The sequence below is a fragment of the Pseudorca crassidens genome, chromosome 9, assembly GCF_039906515.1.
Source record: "Pseudorca crassidens isolate mPseCra1 chromosome 9, mPseCra1.hap1, whole genome shotgun sequence".
In the NCBI taxonomy this organism is placed as follows: Eukaryota; Metazoa; Chordata; class Mammalia; order Artiodactyla; family Delphinidae; genus Pseudorca; species Pseudorca crassidens.
In genome coordinates this window covers 101,159,424-101,181,917 of record NC_090304.1, presented here as the reverse complement: position 1 = coordinate 101,181,917, position 22,494 = coordinate 101,159,424, and the positions used below count along the sequence as shown (strand labels likewise).

At 51.8% G+C, this 22,494-nt stretch overlaps 1 protein-coding gene across 9 annotated transcripts in view; it reads right to left on the bottom strand.

Moving 5' to 3' along the window:
- PKNOX2 (PBX/knotted 1 homeobox 2) overlaps positions 1 to 22,494 on the bottom strand; it is a 303,483-nt gene that overhangs the window by 169,135 nt on the left and 111,854 nt on the right. For all 9 annotated transcript variants that reach the window (XM_067751462.1, XM_067751466.1, XM_067751469.1 and 6 more), the window contains exon 2: positions 16,649 to 16,718. The gene's annotated coding sequence lies outside the window, so the exon portion shown is untranslated. The remainder of the gene's footprint in view (positions 1 to 16,648; positions 16,719 to 22,494) is intronic.

The following is a 22,494-nucleotide window of genomic DNA, read 5'->3' as shown; positions in this document are numbered from 1 at the left end:
TTTGGTTGTCTAATAGTGCAAGTGGCTTGCCATCTCTGTTTGTTTGTTTCCTTGGTGTGCGCTCTCTTCAGCCCCTGGGAGCCCGAGGAAGCCTGGTGTTACATAAGCACCTCATCAGAGTAAACATCCAGCTCCACGCCGCTTCCTTCAGTCCTTTCCCTGGAGGGGCACTTACCTCACCCCCGCGTTCTCCCAGAGCACAGAGAGAATTGTGTTCCTGACGCTGCCCCTTATTGCCAGCCAGTCGCCCCGGGGAGCTGAGCCCAGTCCGGAGCGTAGCTGAGCAGCATATCTGCTCCTCCTGCAATGGACAGGGCACGGGGAGCTCCTGTAAGCTGACCTCCCGGGCCCCTCCGGAGCATCCTGTCTTCCCTAGTAGTATTTATTTATTCATAGGGTAACTGTGCACCAGGCCCAGTGCTGGGTACCAAGGATATGAAGAGGAGTTAGCCAAGATCCCTTCCCAGGGAAAACCCAAAGTAGAGCTGAGGTGACAGACACTCAAAGAACTCACTACAAATCAGCAGCTATAACTGAGAAATGTATGTATTCTGGGAACCACGGAGTGGGAGGGTGCTGGCTCTGCTCGGGAGTCAGCGGCATTTGCACAGGGCCTTGAAGGATACACATGAATGAATGAATGAATGAATGGGTGAGTGAGTGAATGAGTGAGTTAAGATATATAAGCTGAAAAAAGTAATTCATAACAAGGGGCATGAAAAGCACGGGAAAACAGCAAGTGGAGGACGGAACAAGCCAATTCTCCCGGCCTGGTGTGGCCAACTGCCTCCTTCCTTGATTCTGAGAAGGAAACCGCAGGCTGGGCATCCTGGGCCTGCTTACTTAACCTCTCTGTGCCAATAATAATATCCACATGATAGGACTGTGGCAAGGACTAAATGAGATACTTCAGGCAATGATTAATAGAGTGTGTGGGACGTAGCAGGCCTTGATAAATGGAGAAGTCATTATCATTACTTTTATCACTATCACCACCACCATTGCTCACAAGCTTACAGGGATCCTAAAAAAAAAAAAAAAAAGGTGCCTCGGAGGCATAAAAACACTGCTGGGTGAACTTGATTCACCACCTGGTGTAAGCTTACATTCTTCACTTCCAACCCAAACATATCCTACTCCTTCTTGACTATGAAATAGAAAACGCTTTAGAAGAGACAGCCCTTTACCACGGGAGCTGCCTGGGCAACGCTCGGAGGCCTTGGTACAGGTTGTGTTGCCTGGGTCAGAAGTCAGAGCTAAGAGGTGACCTGCTCAGCTCAGAGCACAGGTGCTCAGCTCGGAGCTCGACGATGCAGCTACAGGTGGCCCTTTATTGGAGTGAGCAGACGCCCACATGCCACCTATGGGCCCTGCTGGCGAAGGCACTGGGACTCCGTAGCTGTCACTGGGGACAGGGACCCTGCATCTCCTGGGATTTGAGCCTGGGGGTCCCACATCCTGGGGGAGCTGCACAGACCTCCCACGGGCCTTGTCCTGGATATTGGGACCCCACCACACACATTCACCGGACTCCCCAAGCCAGAAAGCAGATCTCATCCTTAATGCCCCCTCACCGTCACCCCTACCCCCACCCCAAGCCTGTCATTTCTCCACCTGTAACACCTCACAAACGTACACAGCTTCTCATTCTCCTCTGCCACCTCCTCCAGGCAGGGCACCATCATCACTTGCGATAGTTTCCTAAAAGGTCTCCTTGCCTTTTTTAATTTTTTGCCTTCCTCCAATCGCCTCTCCACACTGAAGCAGGAGCAATCTTTCCAAGACAGATCTGGCCAAATCGATCCTCAGCTTAAAATTCTTCTACGTCCCCCAATCCTTCGGTAGCCGAGCCTTCAAGACCCTCCGTGATCTCCAGCCGCTCCTCCCATCACAGCCCCTGTCCCACACGGGGCTCCTGTCAGATGGAAAAGCTTGCATTTCACTCACCCGCCAAGCCCCCTGTAGTACGGAAGTTCCCTCGGCCTCAGGTACTTCCAGCCACGCCCTTGTCACTTGGCTAACTCCTCATCCTCCGGTATCAACCCAGACCCCAGGCCCTGCCCTCTAGAAGCCATCCTCGACCCCACTAGATTTTACCTGGTGCCCTCCTAGGTGCTTTCAGGTGGTCCTCCCTTGCCTGATTACAGCATTTAACACAATGTACTAGAAGTGCCTGCTTACCTGTCATCCGCCTCTGTCCTCCCACTGATCTCTAAGCTCCCAAAGGGCATATCCCCATCCTGAATGATGCCTGAACATAGCAGGCAATAAACGTTTGTTGAATGAATAACAAATGAACAAGTAAATGAGGAAGCAGCAAATGAATGAATGAATGAATGAGTTAGGATATATAAACTGAAAACAATAATACACAGCAGGAGGTCATCACCCAGTGGAAGCTGACACAGGATGGAGGCATGAAGAGGTCAGGAGCTAGCAGGAAGGGAGGGGACCTGGCAGAAAGGCAGGGAGGACATCAGGATAAAACGCCCCTGTCCATCCTGCTCCAGAGCCCTGGACCCCACCTGCGTAAATCTCAGCTACCCGGAGACAGAGAGTTTCATCAATAGGAAGACTTACGCTATTTCATAAACTTCCTTTAAATTAAAATCAAGCAACGCACACACATACACATATACCCCACAGACATCTTCGTCGCTGAAAAGTTGCTCCCTATAAAATAAAAGAAGCTGTTTAAATGTCTTCCTTCCAAGCTAGCCCCACAGAGCTGGAGCTGAGAATACATTAGCCTTTAATGAAGTGAGACTCTCATCTTCCAGGAGACACCTCATTTAGCGCAATTGTTTCAGAGCCATTACAGAAAGACAATTACAAGGAAGCGGGGAGAGTAATTGGAAATGCTGGCAGGAGTTGGGCGAAATGATAATAAATAAAAATATTCAACCTAATAAGCTTCCAGGAGGGGGTGGGATGAAGAAAATCAACATAATTAGAACTGAACCTTAGCAAGGAAAAACAGACAGCAGGGTGGCAAGTGCTCAACTTGCACGGGAAGAAAGAAGTCACATGCAGCCCGTGATGGTTCCGGGGCTGCAGGCCTATGGACCCTCCGGAAGCTGCTGGAGGGAGAAGGGGGTGCCCAGAGCCCAGAGGCACTGGGAGCGCAGAGTGTGCTGTTCCCGGCCACAGCAGCCTGCGTGTGTGGGAGAGGCAGGCCCAGCCTGCGCCATGGGTCCTCCAAGTGTGGAGAGCAGGCGGAGGGAGGCCAGGGAGGAGCCGCCGAGCCCAGATTCTGCCGCTGACAATCTCTGGTTCTGCAACCCTGGGCAAGAGGACTCGGCTTCTGGTCTTAAGATGATGGAGGACAGCTGTTAGGATCTGTAAGTGTTCTGTCTTCTGTGCCCGCCATCTCCCTCTATTCAAACCCACCCCTTATCTGATAGGTCCCCTCTTGGCTTCTGAAATTTCAACATGGGAGCCTAGAAGTTAAGCTTAGAGACTCAGCCTAAGCATCATTTATACAAAAATCATTCCTGACCCCATTCTACCCGCCCACCCCACCCCTGCCGGGAGAACTACCACTACCGGCTTCCCCTGGGCCCTGGCCATGCCCAGCGGCTATAGCACAGTCCCTAGAACACAACTACATTGGTTGATGGGTTCTGTCCTCCCTAAATGACTGTCTAGAGCATTTGCAGGGGAAATGGTGTGAGGCCTGGCCGTTTGTTTCAAAATACTCGCAATGAAGAGGGGAGTGCTCATTTACGTTATGATTTCTTGTTTGGTTGTTTTTGAAAAAAGGGAATGTAAGTAACTTGAGGTCAGAGACCTCAAATTTGACACCCAGTACCTAACTCAGAACCTGGTACAAAGTAGGCATACACTTATTTTTTTGTTGCATAATGTGTCTCTAGTAAATATGTCCAGTGTACTATCTGGGAGTAGACAGCTGAGGATTAAATTGAAGTCAAATTTTTTAAAACTTTCAAAGATTCTCAGATAGTCTCAATTCAAATAAATATTATTCAAGCCCCATGTAATTTACTGAGTGCCTGTCATGTGCCAGGCCCTGGAGAGTCACAGGTGAAGGGGGTCCCCAAGTCACGGTCCCGAAGGAATTTGCCAGCCAGTGAGCTTCAGGCTGTATAGTTTTAGGCATGACATGAGGCCATGCTAGGGGATGGGACATTTGTCCGGAGACAGTAGCAAATAGGCACTGGACTCATCTCCTGGAGAGTGGGCCAGGGGCCCAAGTCCATGGTCCTCAACACTATCAGTAAAAAATGTGTAATACACGCTCAGTGCATGCATATATAAACATGCATGTGTGGGAGTGTATATAGTCACCCTACTGCTCTACCAATATATGAGATGTCTTAGGGAACATATTCAAAAATAGAAATCTAAATAGGATGAGATAAAAAAATACATACAAATAAAGTTGTAATATTTTCTTCTCTTATTCCAATGGCCCACCTTGCTCACTCTGTTTCGGAGACTCCATGTGTAGAGTATCAGTGTCTGGGACTTGACAGGCCTGCCATACAGAAGTAATGCCGGTCTGCTCAGCACACCAAACAGAATTTAACACCTGTTTTTCTTTTGCTGGCCCTAGCATCCAGTTTCCAGTAACTGGTGACAAATGTAATGAATGGTAATCCCATTCATTTGGCAAACACGTGTGATAAATTCAGAATGTGCCAGGCGCCATGCCAGGTGGAGTGAGGGCTATAGAAGCATCAGCCATGTGCCCTGTACTGACACATCTTCATGGAAGAGGACAGACAGATATACTCAGGATGCAGGTGGACCCTGGTCAGTGTCAGGAGACTCAGGCCAGGTGCTCTGGAAGGGAGAAAATGCTTGGTTTTCCCTGAGGGCTCTGAGGCTCGTAGAAGAGGTGGTGTGAGACTGGGGAGGAAGGGCAGGGTTTGGCCTTGCAGACAGAGAAGACTTTTCAGGAAAAGGAAATGCCGGGGGCAAAGACACAGGGGCAGTAAATCAAGGGGCGCATTCTTCTCTGCAGATCCTCAGCTCCATCTGGAGATCCCATATCCTGAGGCCGGGTGAAAGAGAGAGAATAATACTTACTAGAATTGCACATAAAAGGGACAGGGACGTGCTCTCAGGCCGAACACCCTGGAAACTAGAGAGCAAGGCATGCTGCCATGACAGCCTCCCTTCAAACATGCCAGTGGTTTGTCCCACAAAACAAGCATTTATTGAGCACCAAAGGCTAACAGGAGAGGAAAGCATTCTCCTCTGTCAGGGATGAACTGCGCATGACCTGGCCTGCAGGCGAGAACAGATGACCCCTAGGGCCATGCTAGTTCTAGGATGCTACACTTCGTACCCTTACCCTTGGAGAGCCAAGCATCTCCAATAAAGATATAATCGACATATGATGTGAATAATAGTCACAGAAAGACGCCCAGGGTGCACCGGGAGCTCAAGGAAGATAAACCCTAGCTGAGATGTTGTTACACACATACTCATCACCAAGAAACTGAGTTCTAACCAAGTAAATGAGGGGTGATGGAGGGTACTCAAGGCAAAGAGGACCTCGTGTAGAAGCAGAGAGGCACAAAAGGGTACAGAAACCCCAAATCCTGCTGGTAACAGCAGATGGTCCTGGGATCCAGCAAAGCCAAGGAAAGCAGGAACCTTTGGGGAACTGGGAGGAGACGAGAAGCCTGGGGATCGCTCTCAGGCTGGCCCTGCTGAGCCCGGAGCTGGGTATCACACACAGTGGCGCTTGATAAATGTGCACTGATTGCAGACTGTCATCTCTAGGAAGGGCTGGGATAAGCGAGTCATTCTCACAAAGCCCCAGGCAGGGCCACATGCCCAGATGCATTTATTAAAGTCTTCTCATGAGAGAGGGAGGGAGGGGAGAGAAGAGGGAAGGGGAGGAGCTGAGACAGGGGCTGCCCACCCTCGTCGACAGAGCCCCTCATCCCTCCATAGCCCAGAGCAGGCACAGGGTCCAAAGGGGAGAGTAGACCCGGGCTATGGAGAAGAAAGGAAAACCAGCGACAATGCTCTCTGCACCCAGAAGCAGGGTCAAGCATTCCTACCACTTTCTTTAATTTTCCCAACGTTCCTGTAAGATGAGATTTTATTACTCTTTAACAGATGGGGAAACTAAGGCTAAGACCTGGTCCCGTCTCATCAAGGGAGGAAGTGGGAGAGGGGACTGAGGTTTGAATCCATTGCACCCTATTCCTCCAGATGCTGCCCAGACTGCAGGGCAGATGGGGAAGGTGAAGGCGAGCTGGACACCCCCAAGTGTGTGCTGCCCCAGGTCCCGGGTCCCCTCCAGCCTTCCCAGGTTCTGCCACCCCCGACATCACTAGGTGAAATCCTAGGAGCTGGTGCGGACCTGCCCCAGAGCCCAGGCCAGAGATGGCCAGCAGCCCTCTAGGACCTGGAAGGTTCTTTGTTAAATGTGGTGCAGAAGCATCCTCAGCAGAGGAGCCTTTCATCCCCTTCTCATCCTGGTTGCTTGCTCCAGCCTTGATTTACACTTTGCATCTAGAATGCCGGCACACCCTACAGAACCCCTGGGACCTCCCCAGGCCCTGCCATCACTCCCCTCCCAGGAGGTAGGAGCCCTGGGTTCCAGTCTAGCCTCTACCACCAAACCCTCGGTGGCCTTAGGCAAGGTGTTGCCTCCTTTGAGCCTCAGTTTCCCCGCTCGGTACCAAGGAATTCAGTGACCCCTAAGTCCTTGAGCATCCCATGAGCCTCTTCTTCACTCTCCAGATACTCCTTTTCCTCCCTGCCCCATCCCACAAAAGCCAGGAATTCCTTCCCTTGGGTGAGTCACCATCGCAGGCCCCTGGGAATCCCAGGTGATGCCATCCCAATGGGGGCAGGCAGGCTGGGACCAGGGCCTCCGCACAGCCCGGCCGGGGTGTGCTGGCCAGGAGACTTGGGGAGGGGGCAAGGTCCCCAACACAAAGCCAATCCCAACTGCTTCCTTCACGAGAGATGTCCTAGTGCAGTGGGAAGTAGGCTTTGGGGTCGTGTGGACTTGAGTTCACATCCCATCTACTCCTCTTTCTCGTTGTGGAACAATGAGCGTGTTGCTTAACCTGTCTGATTAAGCCTGGCTCTCTGATCTGTTCTATTATTAGAGGACCTGCCTCACAGCGTTGGTGGGAGGGTTACAACAGATAATGCACTGAACAGAAGCTATTCTTCTTCAGCCTCCTGGATAAGGATAATAGTAGGACTCCCGACGTACTCGACAGTACTGGAATCACATGGTACGGGGAACAGAGCTGCCACCCACGCTCAGCCAGCCACCCAGGCTGAGCAGTTTCATGATGAAAAAACCCACCTTGCAGCAGGAAAGACTCCCTCAGGAGAGACCCAGATGGGTCACTTGAATGTGATACACTTTCTTTTTTTTAAATTGGGTTTAAAGTTATAAAACAACAGCAGTGAACTCCTCCTGCGCTTGCAGGTACTTGGACCCACGTGGGGACTGGGGGCATGAATTACACTCACCCAGCCTCCCCCATAAGGCCGGGCGGTCCCGAGCCCAGACACACCTGCCGTGTGGTCCCCTGCACCAGAAAGCGGCTCCACACCGGTCCCAGGCCGGAGATGGGTCTGCCTCGTGGACCGACCTCACAGGCACCCTCAGACGCCCACCCCCAAAACCCACCCCAATTCGGTCCTAAGTATCCCTAAGGTGCCCTCCCATTTCCCGCTGTAATAAACGGCACAGAATGCAAATGGAGCTGGATGTGGGACCCAGATGTTTGCACTGATTTAATGGAGGGAACACCTTGGATTAAACACTTTGCAAAACACTCACAAATAGGTTCAGGGCATGAAAAGCCTCCCAAACCCCTGGCACCTGGCTGCAGCCGCCTGGGGCTCCAGGAGCGTTGCCCGGGGTGGGCGGGCATGGGGGAGAGACCAGAGCAGGGTGGAGACAGGATGCCTCCAAACACAGGGAGAAAGTGAGGGAGCCAGGTTCCCGGGAGGGCTTCCAGCAGATTCTCCACCGGCTGGGGCTGACTCCACCAAGAGGCAGGATCTGGGAGGGTTGGGGATGGTGGTAGGCAGCGCCTGCCTCCCCACGTGGGTGACGGCTCGCCTGTGAGGACCCACAACGGGCAGGTGCCTCCCTGTCCTTAGGACTCAGCTCCAACCTGGAGGCCTCACTGCCCACCTGGCTGACATCCAGTCACCCACCTGCACGGAACTGGGGCCTCCAGGCCCAGAGACTCCAGGGAGGATCAGCCTACTTAACCTTTTGGACTTGAGAGTGGGTGGGAAACCTCTCTCAGAAATTTCGGGGTTATTTGCACAGCAGTGCTAATTTCTCTGAAGCTGCTTCTTCCTTGCCTGCCCCTACAGCTTAGGGTGCTTCAAAAGCTCAAATCCTGTGCATCTACCAAGCCCCAACCCTCCGCTTCACCTTTCACCCACCCATCCATCCATCCCCTCAGCTCTGGAGCTACAGAGATGAGTGACGGCCGGCACCTGCCCTGGTGTTCACGGTCCCAGATGCCATGTGATAAAGGCCCTCAGGGAGGCATACTGTGCAAGCAGGGAGCTCGGGACAGTGCAGCAACTAGGCACAAGAGGGTCAAAAGACCAGTGGAGAAAAGGGGAAAAGCTTACCTAGCAGAGGGAACAGCACATGCAAAGATAATGAGGCACAGAAGACGGGGCAACGGCTGAGACTCAAGAGAGACCATTTGTGTGGGTCCACTTGGGGGACAGGTGGCACAAATGAAGATGGGCCCTCTTCACCAGACCCCTCCTCCCACCCCGGCCCCTGGAAGTCCCCATAGTTGGGCCAATGGGGAATCAGTTCCCATAATAATTGCTCTGTAAGCCTCAGAGTTCCGACACGGCCTGGATGATTTTATATTCCTGAAAACAGAATCCCTAATTTTCAAACACAATGATCACTTCAAGTGTGATAACCATTATAATAATAACCCCTTACACTTGCTTTATAGTTTATAAAACACTTTCACATATCTCTTATAATCTTCCACCAACAACCCTTCAAGAAAGATAGAATAGGTAGTGTTAGAATTCCTGCTTTCTGAATGAGAAAATTAAATCCAAAGGTCCCAGCTACCTAACAGGGACCTAACAGGGCTCAAGCTCAAGCTCATTCACTCATTCAGTGCATCTCAGAGTGTTTGTTGAGCACCTATTTATGTACCAAGAAACCCTTCAGACTCAGAGCATAGATAGCATGGTGGGGATGTTAAGATGGTTACAAGCCTCGGTGAAGAGACAGAACATGGGCACCAAGGGAAAAACTTCAGGGCAAAAAGCAAAGCACTGAAACTCAGGAACCAAGCAAAACATACAGCACTGTCTTCAAACACTGCCTCACACAAACACACCCTGCGGCCTGCACAGACACAGGCAACAGGCATATGCCCTTATCACGTAGGAGGATGCGAGCCGTTTCTCCTGGACTTCCCCCATGCTCTACAGCATGGAAGGCAGACTCCTTTATCCTCACATCCCCACCGCTAGCTGGGCAACAGACCAGAGCCAGCAGCCGGGAGCCATCTGTGGGGCCTGGGTTTCGCCCATCCCCCAGCACACACACAGACGCACAGGCCCTCCCAGTGCAGGAACCCAGGCATTCCAGCACGGGGACAGCCCAGGGTGCAACAGCTGAGGTTCTAGTCAGGATGGATGGATGGATGGATGAATAAATGGGATGGATGGATGGATGGATGGATGGATGGATGGATGGATGGATGGGATAGATGGATAGATGGGATGGATGGATGGATGGATGGGATAGATGGATGGGATAGATGGATGGGATAGATGGATGGATGGAAGGATGGATGGATGGATGGATGGTTGAATAGATGGATAGACGGGGAGGGAAGACTGGGAAGCATAAGAGCTTTCACCTACCTAGAGGTAGAGCCTGCTGGGTCCCCACCACTGGACCCAGTTACAAGTAAACACTGCCTTGCTCTCTGGTGAGGATAGACTATCCTCAGTGCCCTCTGCAAAAACAATACCCACTTCACAGGATCCACGTGAGAATGCGCAACAGGAAATGCTGACACACCTAGTGCAGGGCCTGGCACACAGGGGGAATTAAGGCTTTCCCACCCAGGAAGTAAAGGTAATGGATGGGCAAGTAACTCTGCAGAGCCCCCACAGAAATCAGGCTCCTGCCCCGCCCCCATCGCCCATCCTGGGGTTTGGAGGACTTACTAGAGAACACCTCTCCATCACTCCACCCCCTGCCCCTTGGTTCATTCCTTCATTTTTTCATTCAACCAAACCAAACTTGCAGGGGGCCTCTTGTGGCCAGGGATGATTCTAGGTACTGGGATTAGGAGAAGAATAAGATTCAGTTATTAACCTGGATAGACAGATACATATGTTTGAGGTGCTGTGACAACGCACAGGATGAGGGAGGACAGCAGTGTTTCAGGAAAGGCAGGAAGCGCCGTGAGCAGTAGTCAGAGAGGAGATATGTGAGCTGGGTATTGCAGGAGGCACAGGGGCTATTCAGGACGAGGAGATTCCAGGCAGAGGGAACAGCAAGTGCAAAGGCACTGAGGTGTGAAGTGATACAGAGTATTTGGGGGGAACTGAGCAACCTGGTATATTTGGGTACCAGGCATAGAAGTGTCTGTAAGTAACAGGGAGGAGGGAGCTATGAGGCGGGCAGGAGATGAAGCAGGAAAAGTAGACAGGGCTGAGCCGTGAGACCCCTGGCCAGCCAGGCCAAGGAAGCCGCAGACAGTAAAGAACCCCTGGGGATGGAGGAGCACAGGCGTGACACGGGCACACGCTCACAAGAGCGTTAATTAGGCTCCAGCTATTGCTGGCATGGCGCTAGGCTCCTCCACATACAGGAGGCTAGCCCTGGCTCAGTCTGATGATACATGAATTTGACAAGGTCTTCTCCTCTTTGATTCATGCAATTATCGCTGGAGAAATGGCCAATTTGGGAGCAATTTTTCTTCTCTGAAGAGCCAGGCTGGCTGGCTAACAGTGAAGGCCAGGGGAGCGTTCCTGCATCACCACTGCCACCACCCACAGCCAGAGCTGCTGGGAGCAGTGCCTGGAAATCCCGAAGAAGCTCTGGGGATCTGGGAAGGACTTGAGAAGGGTAATGGTGGAGGCCACAGGAGCCACAGAGGAAGCGTAAAGCGGGGGGAACCCCTCAGGCTGGATAAAGATTGATGGGTACCTGCATTTCCAGAGAACTGGAGAGAAAGGCCAGGTGGGTGGTGGCAGCCACCTTGTAGCTCCAAGCCCTGCTGGAAGCTTCCCGAGGCCTGCTTAGCAGGGAAGGTTCTCCCTCCCCTCCTTCCTCTCCTCCCCTCCCTCCCGGCCCCCCTTCCCTGTTCCTCTCCAGAAAGGTTTATGGAGAAGACTCCAAATAGCCCCTCTCCTGCAGTCACGGTCACACCAACTGAAAGGAGATTTAATTAGCAAAATCTCGTTAGGCAAACGAAATTATCCGTAAGACAATAGTCCTCTGGACAGGGGGTATGATTAAACAAAGCCATTAATTGAGAGAGTCGCTTTGGCAGCCCCCGGAAGCACTCATCTCTGGGCCAGCGGAACAGACCCGGGCCCCTCCGCCCGCCCCACCCCCTCCCCACGTCATCTCGGCTCTTCCAGGGCCCCTCCAGTGGGGGCTGCAGACCTCTCTCTCATCAGCGGCCTCTCTGCCGCCACATTCCTGCTAAAGTGCCTGATTGCATAATGTCTATTTGCATAATGTAAATTGCAATCTCCTAGCTCGGGAGGCAGGAATCACAGAACAGCCATTATTTTTTTACCACTCCACAAAAATTCTACATTTAGAAAGCAGATTTGCAGCTCAGAAAGCCGTATAAATCTGAATCTGCCACAAATGTCATTAAATCACACCCATTAAGCCGGACCAACGAAGAGCCCCTGTCACTGCTCTCCGCACACTCAAGGACTCCCAGGCCAGATGGAGGCCACGAAAAAATGGAGGCTGTGGCAGCGGGGCTGCAGCAGGAGCTGCAAAGGCAGGAAATTCTGTCTCATAAGCCTTCACACACACACCCCACGCACAGGCCCCACCAAGACCTGGCGGGCGGAGGACGGAGAGGGGGCGGAAGTGGTTTGAGTTATTTCTAAGCTTGTCGCCTGATTTCTTGAGGGCACTCGGTCTGCAGACTTTTAATTTACGGAGCAGAAAAGCGTGTGCGGGGAAGAAGCCCGCACCTTCCGCAAAGGGAAGGGGAGATGCCAGGTAGTTCACGCGAGGGTGAGAAGTCCAGGCCTTCAGCAGCTCTTTAATGACCTTTTTCTGTCTTCTCCCAAGTCCCCTCCAGCCAAGTGCAGGAAAACCGGGGACAAATCCTGCCCTGACTGGGCTGGGCTGGACCGGATTCTGAGCTCCTTTTAAGAGCTGTTTCCTAGGGGCCACTGGAGAGAGAGGTGAGTCACAAGGTCCCTAGAAAGGGGCCTTCCCTCCGACAACCACTCCTGATTCCAGTTTCCCCGCAGCCATGTACCTGGTTACTTTTTTGCCTCTTTATTGCTCATTCAATATTCATCTGTCAAAGGGCAAGATGCTAATGTGTATTATTAAAATATCAATAGTTCATGAGTGAACTTTTATGGAGAGTACAGTTAAAGGGAAGATGCTAGACCATCTCTGTCAGCAGCAACGGAGAGGAACCGTCTTTCCATCTCTACTTTTTCCTACTGGGTGAGTGGATGGCTGAACCATTACTGTATACATACTGTGTGCCAGGAATGGCTCTAGAGCTCGCACGTGCTGGATTTCATTTAGTCCTCACAGCCGTCCTGGGAAGGGTGTACAATCCCATTTCCATTCTAGAGACCAGGAATCTGAAGACCAAAGAGATGTATGCAGAACCACAGAGGTTCTAAGTCATGGGGCTGAGACTCAAACCCCAGCTTTGGACTTCAGACCCAATGTTTTCCCCCCCAAGTTGAAGCCTTGAAAATACAAATGATCTTTTAGGTTTTTATCTGTTTCCTTCACCTGCCCAAATTAAACATTGGTTTCCTGACCTAAGTTTCACAAAAGGGGAAAGGAGAGAACAGGAAATCATTCCGTGCTTTCACACAGACCCATTTCCACAAAGCCGGCCTCCACTTTAGAGGTGTCTAAGTCAGTTCCCAGAATCTTTTCTGAACATTTAAAATCTTAGAACTGAGGGTAACATTGGAGGTGATGTCATCAGACATCCCCTGTTACAGGAGAGTAAACTTGAGATTCTTGGGGCCGCATAATGAAGTGATTAAGTCTCTAGGATAGAGTCAGAAGTTTGATTTCAACTCTGTGACTAACTTACTGTGTCACTGACTATGGTACCTCTCTTGTCTCTGAGCCTCTGCTCCCTTTCTGTATGTAATACCAAGATAGTAACAGTGTCTCATAAAACAGTGCGAGGGTTTCAGTAAGAACATGCACATCACGTGCTGAGCAGAGTGTCTACCATGTAGTAAGTGCTCAACAAACGAGTTATTACTATTAATATTAAGTCGACTTGTGGAAGACTCCAAGACTCTCCCACCAAAACTTTTCATCAAAACCAAGCCCCTTTGCCCCTCTCTTCCCTGCCCCCTCCCTTTCACCATTAGCCATTCTCATATCTTGGCCCTGGTTCTGCTCCCACCCTGTGGTTGCTTGAGTTTTGTTTCTATCCCCTTACGTCACAACAAGGCATCCAGGGTACTCAGATTCTCTTCCAAAACTTAGCTGCATCCGGGCCAGGAAAACGGCAAAGGAACTGGAGCCTGGTCCTCAAAGGCCCCGCCTCCACAGGTTACAGTGTGTGTGGCAGAGAGGAAGCATGGAGAGGAAAGGACACGAGGATCACGGAGGAAGGGCTGCCCGCATAGCCCACGCCCCCTGCACAACCTGACAGACCCAATGGCCCCTTCGGTCTGATATTTGGCTGAAGCCTCCCCCAGCCCAGAAGGCCAGGGAGTGGAGGGTGTGGGAGCTATGCCTGGGAATGAAGGGCCCAAGGCTTGTGGAGTCCTTGTCACAGGTCTAGGCCCTCTCCAGACCTGGCACTTCAAGCTGTGGGTTGCAAACTGGACCCATTCTTGCAGAGAAGGACTATAACGTAGCGCAGGGGTCCGCAGCCTGTTAGGAACCGGGCTGCACAGCAGGAGGTGAGCGGCGAGCTGGCAAGCTTCATCTGCCGCTCAGCATGGCTCGCATTACCGCCTGAAGCATCCCTCCCCTCCCCCACCCCCACCCCCACCCTCCCGGTCCGGGGAAACTGTCTTCCAGGAAACCAGTCCCTGGTGCCAGAAAGGTTGGGGAGTGCTGTGGTACCAACTGCAGGGCCTCCTAACACCAGCGTGTCCTCGGGGAATGCCCCCCTGGGGGCGGAGCCTAGCCTGGCTGTGGGGGGCGGTGCCTTTAAAGCCAGACATTGGGTGGGTTTAAACAGTCTGGTTCTTGGAGGCAGGTTTCCTTAGCTGCCTCGGGAGTAGATGAGGCTGTGCTGGGCCAGGCCTGAGTAGTGCTCCCCAAAGACGGCTGCTACAACATAGTACCCCCCAAACACACTCTTCATCTGATGTGCTGTGGATACTCCTGCTTTGAGACGTGGCTGCAGGGGCAGTGTCCATGTCCCCTTCTCTAAACCCAGGTGGGCCTTTGTGCCTGCCCCCAACCAGGGCAACGTGTGAACGTGATACTGCCGGGCTTGGGCAGTGCAGCCCCGTCGATCCACGTTATGAAGATGTCCAGGCCACGTGGAAAGGGCGCGTGGACCTGGTGGACAGCGCCAGCTAGCGCCTCAGCCAACAGCTGGTATCCACCCCCAGAGGGATGAGCAAACGAGCCTCCAGATGATTCCAGCACCCAGCTTCTGCCCCAGCAGAGACCCCAGACCTGGGGCTCAGAGGCAATCTCCCCACCGTGCCCTGTTTGAACTCCTGACTCACAGAATAAATGAGCATAACGAACGGTGTTAAGTCACTATGTCTTGGGGTGGTTTGTTACACAGCCATAATAACTGGAACACCACTTGAATTAAATTAGAATGTTTGCTGTTTCCCTCTCAAATCCAGCCCTCACTTCAGACTCGCAGACTGTTCCCTCCTCCGCAGGTCCCGTCCCACCTTTTCTTCCTCCCCCTCCAAAAGGCAGGCTCCTCCTTAGCAAAAAACACTCCCAGGAAGATCCTTTGAATCTTCCCCTTTCAGAGTCCCAGGACCTGAAGATCCCCACTCTTCCCCGTTCCTCTGTGCGGGTCCCAGAGTGTCCCTACGAGGGAGGTCCCCCAGGTGTGGGTGGGCCCGGGCCAGGAGCCCGGCTGTTCTCGGGGACGGGGACGGAACGTGCAGACTTATTTCCCCTACACGTATCCCGGTCTCAGGAAGCTTCACGCTCGGCTTGCTCCTCTCATACTGACTTGACTGATGAGGTCCCTCTAACCTCCGGTGCGAGGAGACATCGATTCTCGCAAAGGTCATTATCTTCCTACTATGGCTCCCCCCCACCCCGGCCCCATCTCCTAGGTAGGCTTTCCTGGAACAGGATGGAGGGAGGCACCCTTCCCCGGCCCGGTGTCTGGGGATCGACCACTCCGAGCCGGGCGGAAAGGGGATGCCCTGGGAGCCGCGCCCTGTCAATCACAGAGGCACCAGCAGTGCCGCGCAGGCCATTAGGCGGAGGGCCGGCGCCCTGCTCACTCACCGGGCAGCCATCGGCAGGATGTTAGACGATCGCAGGGCGGCCATTCTTATGATTTATTCAAATGCTCATTACAGTCAATCTATTTTTACACAGAGGTGAAGATGTGCGCTGATAACGTTTAATCATTTAAAATTCCGTGGACTGGTTGGGAGCCAATGTACTATCAAAGTCGCAGCCGCTCAGCCCCCGGGAGCCCCCGAAGCAGGGTAGGGAAGCTGTGCAGCCCCAGGCCAGCCCTTCCAGCTGACACTGCCTGAGCGGCGCCTAGGTGGAGGGTGCAGAGGGGAAATAAGGAGCAGGGGATCCCAGCCTAGCCTCCAGGAGCTCACAGCCTCGCTGAGGGCACACAGCGAAGCGCGGGCAGAGGGATGCCCAGCAGAAGGATGAGGCGCAGCATCTCAGAAGAGGGAGAAATCACTTCTAGCTGGATCACCGAAGGAGGTCGCAACGAGCAGACTGGACTTAGGCCAGGGCCTACAGGTGGGAAGACTTATGCCAAGTGGGAGAACCAATATGAGGAAATACACAGACGGATAAGGCGGGGAGCAGCTCCTGTGCTGATGGAAGGGAGGCGACCAGCAGTACCTCCTTTTTCCTCCCTCGTGTCTCTCCAGAAACAACCAGACATAAAAGCAAGTGCAAGCTATGAACTTGGCCCAGGTCCTCCTCTCACGGCCTCCGAAGCTTAGCCTGCCCTTGCAACCTCTAGAGCTTCCCTCTCCAACACTCATGACACGCATAACACATCATGTCCACCGTAACGCACAATCAATACAGTCTAATTAAATAGGATGTCATGTTACAGGGCCTCTTCGTCACATTTGGACCTCATGTAATTAGAGGTCCACCGTATTTCACATTCTGACCAGCTCATTGAGACAGAGCGCGTCTCTCACACAATGCATGGCTGTGAAAGATCGGGTTCAGGGCTGGTCTTTAACCCATAACCTTACTGAGTCAGCATGGAAAACGCCAATCAGAGTTACTCACAGTTCACAGTCCCTTTTCTGGTGAGCGGCATGGAGGACGGCAAGCCTCAGAGTCCTGCTCCAGAGTCAACCTGTCAGCGAAAGAAAACATCTTTATAGACTGTGTATGATTCTGCTGGGAGCGAGCACCAAGATTGGATGGGGGTAAACTCAGAAGTGGGTCCTGCTCCGGAGCACAGCCAGGGCTGGCAGCCCTGTGTCCCCATTGCTGAGTGTGGGGAGTTTCCTGAGCAAGGAGCTCCTGGTGCGAAACGACGGTTGTTTAGAGGATTAACCAGGAAGGAGAGACAGGATTTCTTGCGAGTTTCATCCCCTTCCCCAGAGAAAAAGAGGCTCATGGCTGTGGAGAGCGCTGAGCTGACCAAGGCAATGATCATTTGCTGATGCCACCTGTCTGACGGAAGACCCCGTGCGGGGGGACGGAGCTGAGCAACCCTTGGGGAAGCTGGCAATCTGTATGGGGGAGCTGCCCGAACAAGCAAACGCCACCACCGATGCTGTGGTTTATGGCAGGATTATGGAAAGTCCAGATGTAGGAGGGCACTTTCAAGTGAAAGTGAAGAGTCCCATTGGGTTAGAAGGGAGATATGCATGGAGAAAAATGATGGGGGCGTGACTGGAAAGATCAGAAAACATGACTGCTTTTAATTCTCTTCTTGGGATAAAGCAATAACAACAAGAAGAAGAAAAACCCAGCACACATGTATCAGTGTCTGCTCCACGAGCTACACTCTCCAGGTGCAGCAGGAATGAAATCCACAGCTCCTGTAATAAAAGTGCCGCCACGTCAGTGGTGAAATAAGAATATCATAGGAAACATCACCCAGTAAGACGAGAACATACATAAAGTAGTGCTGAACTATGTGGTAGAGACCATAACTCTCTCTCCACAGAGAAACGAAGTTGGCGACAGCTGGGGTCTTCAAGGAAGTTTTCAGGGGGAGGCAGACCTTGACCGGGGTCTTGGAGGACTGGTCAGGAAAGATTCGGCTGGTGGAAGAAGAGAGAGGGCATTCCAAGAAAGGGAGCACTCTGAGCAAGGGTGACAGGGGAAAGCATGGAGTGACCAGGGAGAAGGCTGGGCCGCCTGAGAGACTAGAGGAGGGAGTAACTCTGAGTAAGCAGGGAGGGGCCAGAGCATCTGGGCTCCGAGTGTCGGGCAGAGAGACCAGGCTTGCGCTGTGAGCTCCTGGAGCCACTGAAGGTTTTCCAACAAAGGAAGGTCATGAAGAAGAGGACACTCCCCACCCCACCGCTCTTTAGTATTTTCCTTTTAATTAAGACAGAGAGGCTCCCTGGAAGAGGTAGAATTTCAGATAGAAGATTCAGGCATGGGGTGTAATACAACGCACTCATGGAAAGATGTCCCTCTTGTTCATGATGATGTCGCCCAGGAAGAGGCACTTCCTCTGGGGCTGTCTACTAATATCTCCAGGACCAAGACTGGTGACTCACGGAAGGACCTCAGAGACGAGACCAGACCCCTGAAGGCAAGTGCGTGAGGATGACTGCACCTTACGCATCTTTATAGCCCAGCATGTGTCAGGTTCTCAGCAAGTGTCTGTTGAAGTGTTCAGTGATGGACTCTGTTCATTCTAATCAGTTTCCACAACCAGCCCCTGGCTGGCAATGGGCTCCAACTAGTAATCTTCTAAACTACTGACACACTGCTACTGAGCATACGTGAACTCAGTACAGGAAGTTTCTAGGCTGAATTGCATGGAGTGGGGATTTATCCCTGCCCTCTTGGGACTGTCGAGACACCAGCGACTTGGAAGAAGACACAGCAGACTTGCCATTTGCACGTGCCGCTAAGCTGTGAAGGAAGCCACTCTGCTGGGGAGATGGATTCTGATGGGCAGTGTTATAAAACTTTGAACAAGCTAAAAGGATGGCCCCAAACTAAAAAGTTAATTTTTTCCTCTACCAGTTTTTAGTTCTTGCACAATAACATCATGACAACCATAAATTAAATAAATTTGAAAATTTAAAAAAATTTCCCGCAATCCCATCACTCTAAACCATCATATTATTACAGTCTATGCCCACATGCAAATCCAGATTAATTTTTTACAGAGTTGTAGAAAAAGATTTGACACGAATAAATATACCAAACCCTACTCTTCCATTCAAAAATCAATTGCAAAAATCACAGATTGGGGTGACCTGTTTTTTTTTTTTAAAAAAAAGACATGGTTTATTTGAGTTAAATGCAAGCAGAGGTAGAGCCCTGCCAGGGTAGGTGTTGCTGCCAAACCCATTACATTGATCCTAGTTGCCTAAATAGCTATACGGTGGCCAACCAAGGGGAGAATGGTCCCCTCACTTTAGACTTATCAATCCACATTACTTTTAGATGCAGCTGTGGCATCATGTTTTAATAAATTTGACGGTGACGAGTAGAAGAGAGAGGTGAGCAAAGACATCTAGTTCTTTTAACTAAAGTTAAAAGTTTAGTAGTTAAAAGCACAAGCTCTGTAAGCAGACTGTACAGGTGTCCATCCCAGTCCCAACACTCCCTGGCAGTGGGCCCATGGGCAAGTTACTTAACTTCCCTGCGCCTCGGTTTTTCATCTGTAAAATAGGGCTAATGAGGGTTCTGCCTCTGAGGTTGGCTGTGAGGGTTTAATGAGTTCATATACCGTAAAGCGCTTAGAACAGTACATCACACAAAATAAGCACTCATTGCATGTTAGCTGTCATTGTTGTTATTTTCCTTATTAGGAGGCCGTGAGACAGAAGATATGGGAGAAGAAATTAGAGATGGACCTTCATTTGTCCCTCTCTAATATGACCCATTGGTCCTACCTAATTCTATTGACTAAAGCAACAATCCCTCTCCCACAAGGTGGTCCTCCAAATATTTGAAGAAACTATGTGACAGAGAGGCTGCGTTGCTATACACGGTAGAATTAGGGCTAACTGATAGGTATCAGAGGAAGCCAATCCTCAGTTCAATACAGGAAAGACTTCTCTAGTCCTATGCACCATCCAGCAATGAGTTAGGCTTCCTTGGAAGGTAGGGAGCTCCCAGCACGGCAAAGGGAATCCTGTATTGGGTGAGAAGATGCCCCAGAAAGCATGGTCTCCCAGACTTGGCTTCCCCCATCTGTAAAATGTTAAAAAACATTGCGAGACTGGGAGGGTTGACAAACATGTATATTGATAAAACATTAATAGTGTCTTCTTTTACCACCGTTTCATAAAGTAATTCAACCCCCAAAAGTAAGGAGAGCAAAAAGGGCCACCTTAAAAAAAAAAAAAAAAAAGGACCACCTTAAAAAAAAAAAAAGGACCACCTTTTGAACTCTTTGAAGTGAATGGAGCATCATGAAAAGCATCCCCCCCACCATCTCTGTCTCTTCTCTCTTTCTGTCTCTATCTCTCTCTGTCTCTAACTGTCCATCTCTCTCTCACACACACACATATACACACATATGTGCACCTGCAACCTCTCCACATTGTCCTTGTGTTTCACTCCTCACCATGCACCAGCAGACACGTGCTGGGGAACCACGTGCATGATATTTTGGGGCCTTCCAAAGCCAGCAGCCTGTAGTCCTGGAAGGCAAGTGGTCATATCAAAGGCCTTCAGACAGCGGCCCTGCAATAACGCAACCAGAATTGAAACTCAGGCCTACCTTACTCACCATGAAGATAAACTTGAATCATAAATGGAATTGAGCATTCACGTTTATCAATATGAGGACATTTATGAAATGGTAAATGAGAGAGCTGATTGTTAAGAGGTGGGGAGAAGTATAGAAGAAAGCTTCCCACGGGAGGGAGCACACTAGAACTTGACCCTCCATGCCCAAGGACAGCTGAGCGAGCTCCCACGAAGCATCCTAGGTAAGTTGAAAGGATGAACAGAGATGAGCCTGGGGCTTAGCAAGGACCACAGAAGGCACTAGACCAAGGGCGTCATGGGTTCACACCCTGAGTCCATCGTTCACTTACCGTGTGATCTTGGACACGGAACTTTAACCACTCCCTGCCTCAGTTTCCTCATCTGCAAAATGATAGTGCTTGACTAGATGATCCTTAAACCAAAATTCCATCTGATATCTATACATCTCTGAAGCTGCCCAGACTCACCCCCATATCACAGCTCAGTATATGATTGTGGGTAAGAGTAAAGACGCGGGAGTCAGACAGTTCTGAGTTTAAGCCTGGGTCCATCACCTTCCTAGCTTTAACCTCTACGAACCTCAAGGTTCGCACCTTCAGAAGGGGGGTAAGGGCAGCGCCTTTAAGTGAGACGACGCGCCGAGGGCACTTTGTGCAGTGCCTGGAGCATATTCATAACGACGAATGAAGCTGCAGTTGCTGTCTTTCAGTGTTAGGCGGGCTAACAGCCCAGGAGGGCTAGCAGAGTCTGGATGGGAAAAGGGAGACAAATCAAGAAGCCTGAGGGCTTCTGCATTCATCCCACTGCCTGTGACAGGCTCCCCTGTTACTCCCCCAGCCAGACCTTTAGGATGAGGACAGATCGTGACAACCTGTTCTCAGGCCCCGAGAGTCTCTCTGGATGGTCCCCATCTCTGAGAAGCCTCTGTAGGCACATGAGCAAAACTCCCAAAAGAGAAAGAAAACTTGAATAGACCCTCCCAGGAGGAAACGCCTGCAGGGCCACTCGTCCCCCCACGGTGTGTCCTGCGTCTCCCTCCTCATCACCCGAGTCCCCTCTCTGCTCCACATCTGCTCCCCTCGCCCCCTGACGACAGCTCGCCGTGGTTTACGTTAGTCCAGTGAGGCTGTCGGCGACAGCATCACAGACCCCGGCCACCAGGCTCTCAAAGACACAACAACTGGGCAACCGAATACTGAGAGGATCACCTGGCACTCAGTGTGTGGCTCTGAGAAACGCACCCGCCCAGCACTGAGGGTGCCGCGCAGGCTTCCTCAAAGCCTGGTAAGAACAGGGCTGACTCCCCACTGTCCTCAGCCCCCCGGGCTGCAGGCAGTGCTGGGCACCCAGCGGCAGAGGACCTGGAAATTGTCCCTCAGCCATGCTCCCCAGGCCCCGTCCAGGCCCGAGACTCTAAGCTGGACCCCGTTCCTGTAAGTGGGCACCCTTGGAGGTGAGAAAACACCAAGACCCGAGACGTGCTTATTCTCCATCGGGAACACCCTTGCTCTTCTTCCTGGCCCATCGTCGCTGACCTGCCTCAGGCCTCCTTCTCTCTCCCCTGGGCCCCCAATCGGTCTCCCGGCCTCCAGCCTGGCCCCGCTTTTGCCCACCCACCACCTCCCGCGGCCTGGGATCTTCCTGAAACACAAATTGCGTCATGTTTGTTCCTCCTCAAAACCCTCCAAGGACAGCTCAGTGCTGGCAGAGGTCACCCACTGGCAGCCCCTAGCTGGCCTCTTGCCCGTCTGATGTTTTTGTAAATTCTGCCAACATCTGAAAAGTGGGACATTTCACATTTGAAAATCCAGGCTCCTAAGTTTTCTCTAAAATTTGGATGACCTAACAACGCTGATCTTGCATTTCCACGTGGCAATCACCAGATGACGCTGAGTGTCAGAGGCCCCCATTTTCATCAGGCACGGGTCCTCCTGTTTGCCCCCCAGAGAGAGGACAGGCGTGCCTGGAAGCCGCTTCAGTCGCAGGGTGGGGCACCTGGAGGCTGACGCATGCCACTTGCTGAGGGTTCAAGGTGACAGCACAGAGGTGGCTCATCACACTCTCAGCTGCGCTGTTCCCAGCCAGGCCCACCAAGGGTCCCTCCCTCTCTCACGCCCCTGGGCAGCTCCTCCATTCCAAGTCAGGAGACAGCCGGCAAAGGTCTTAGGGATTTTTCCAGGAATGCCAGTGACTACCAGGCAGGTGCTGAAGAGGCC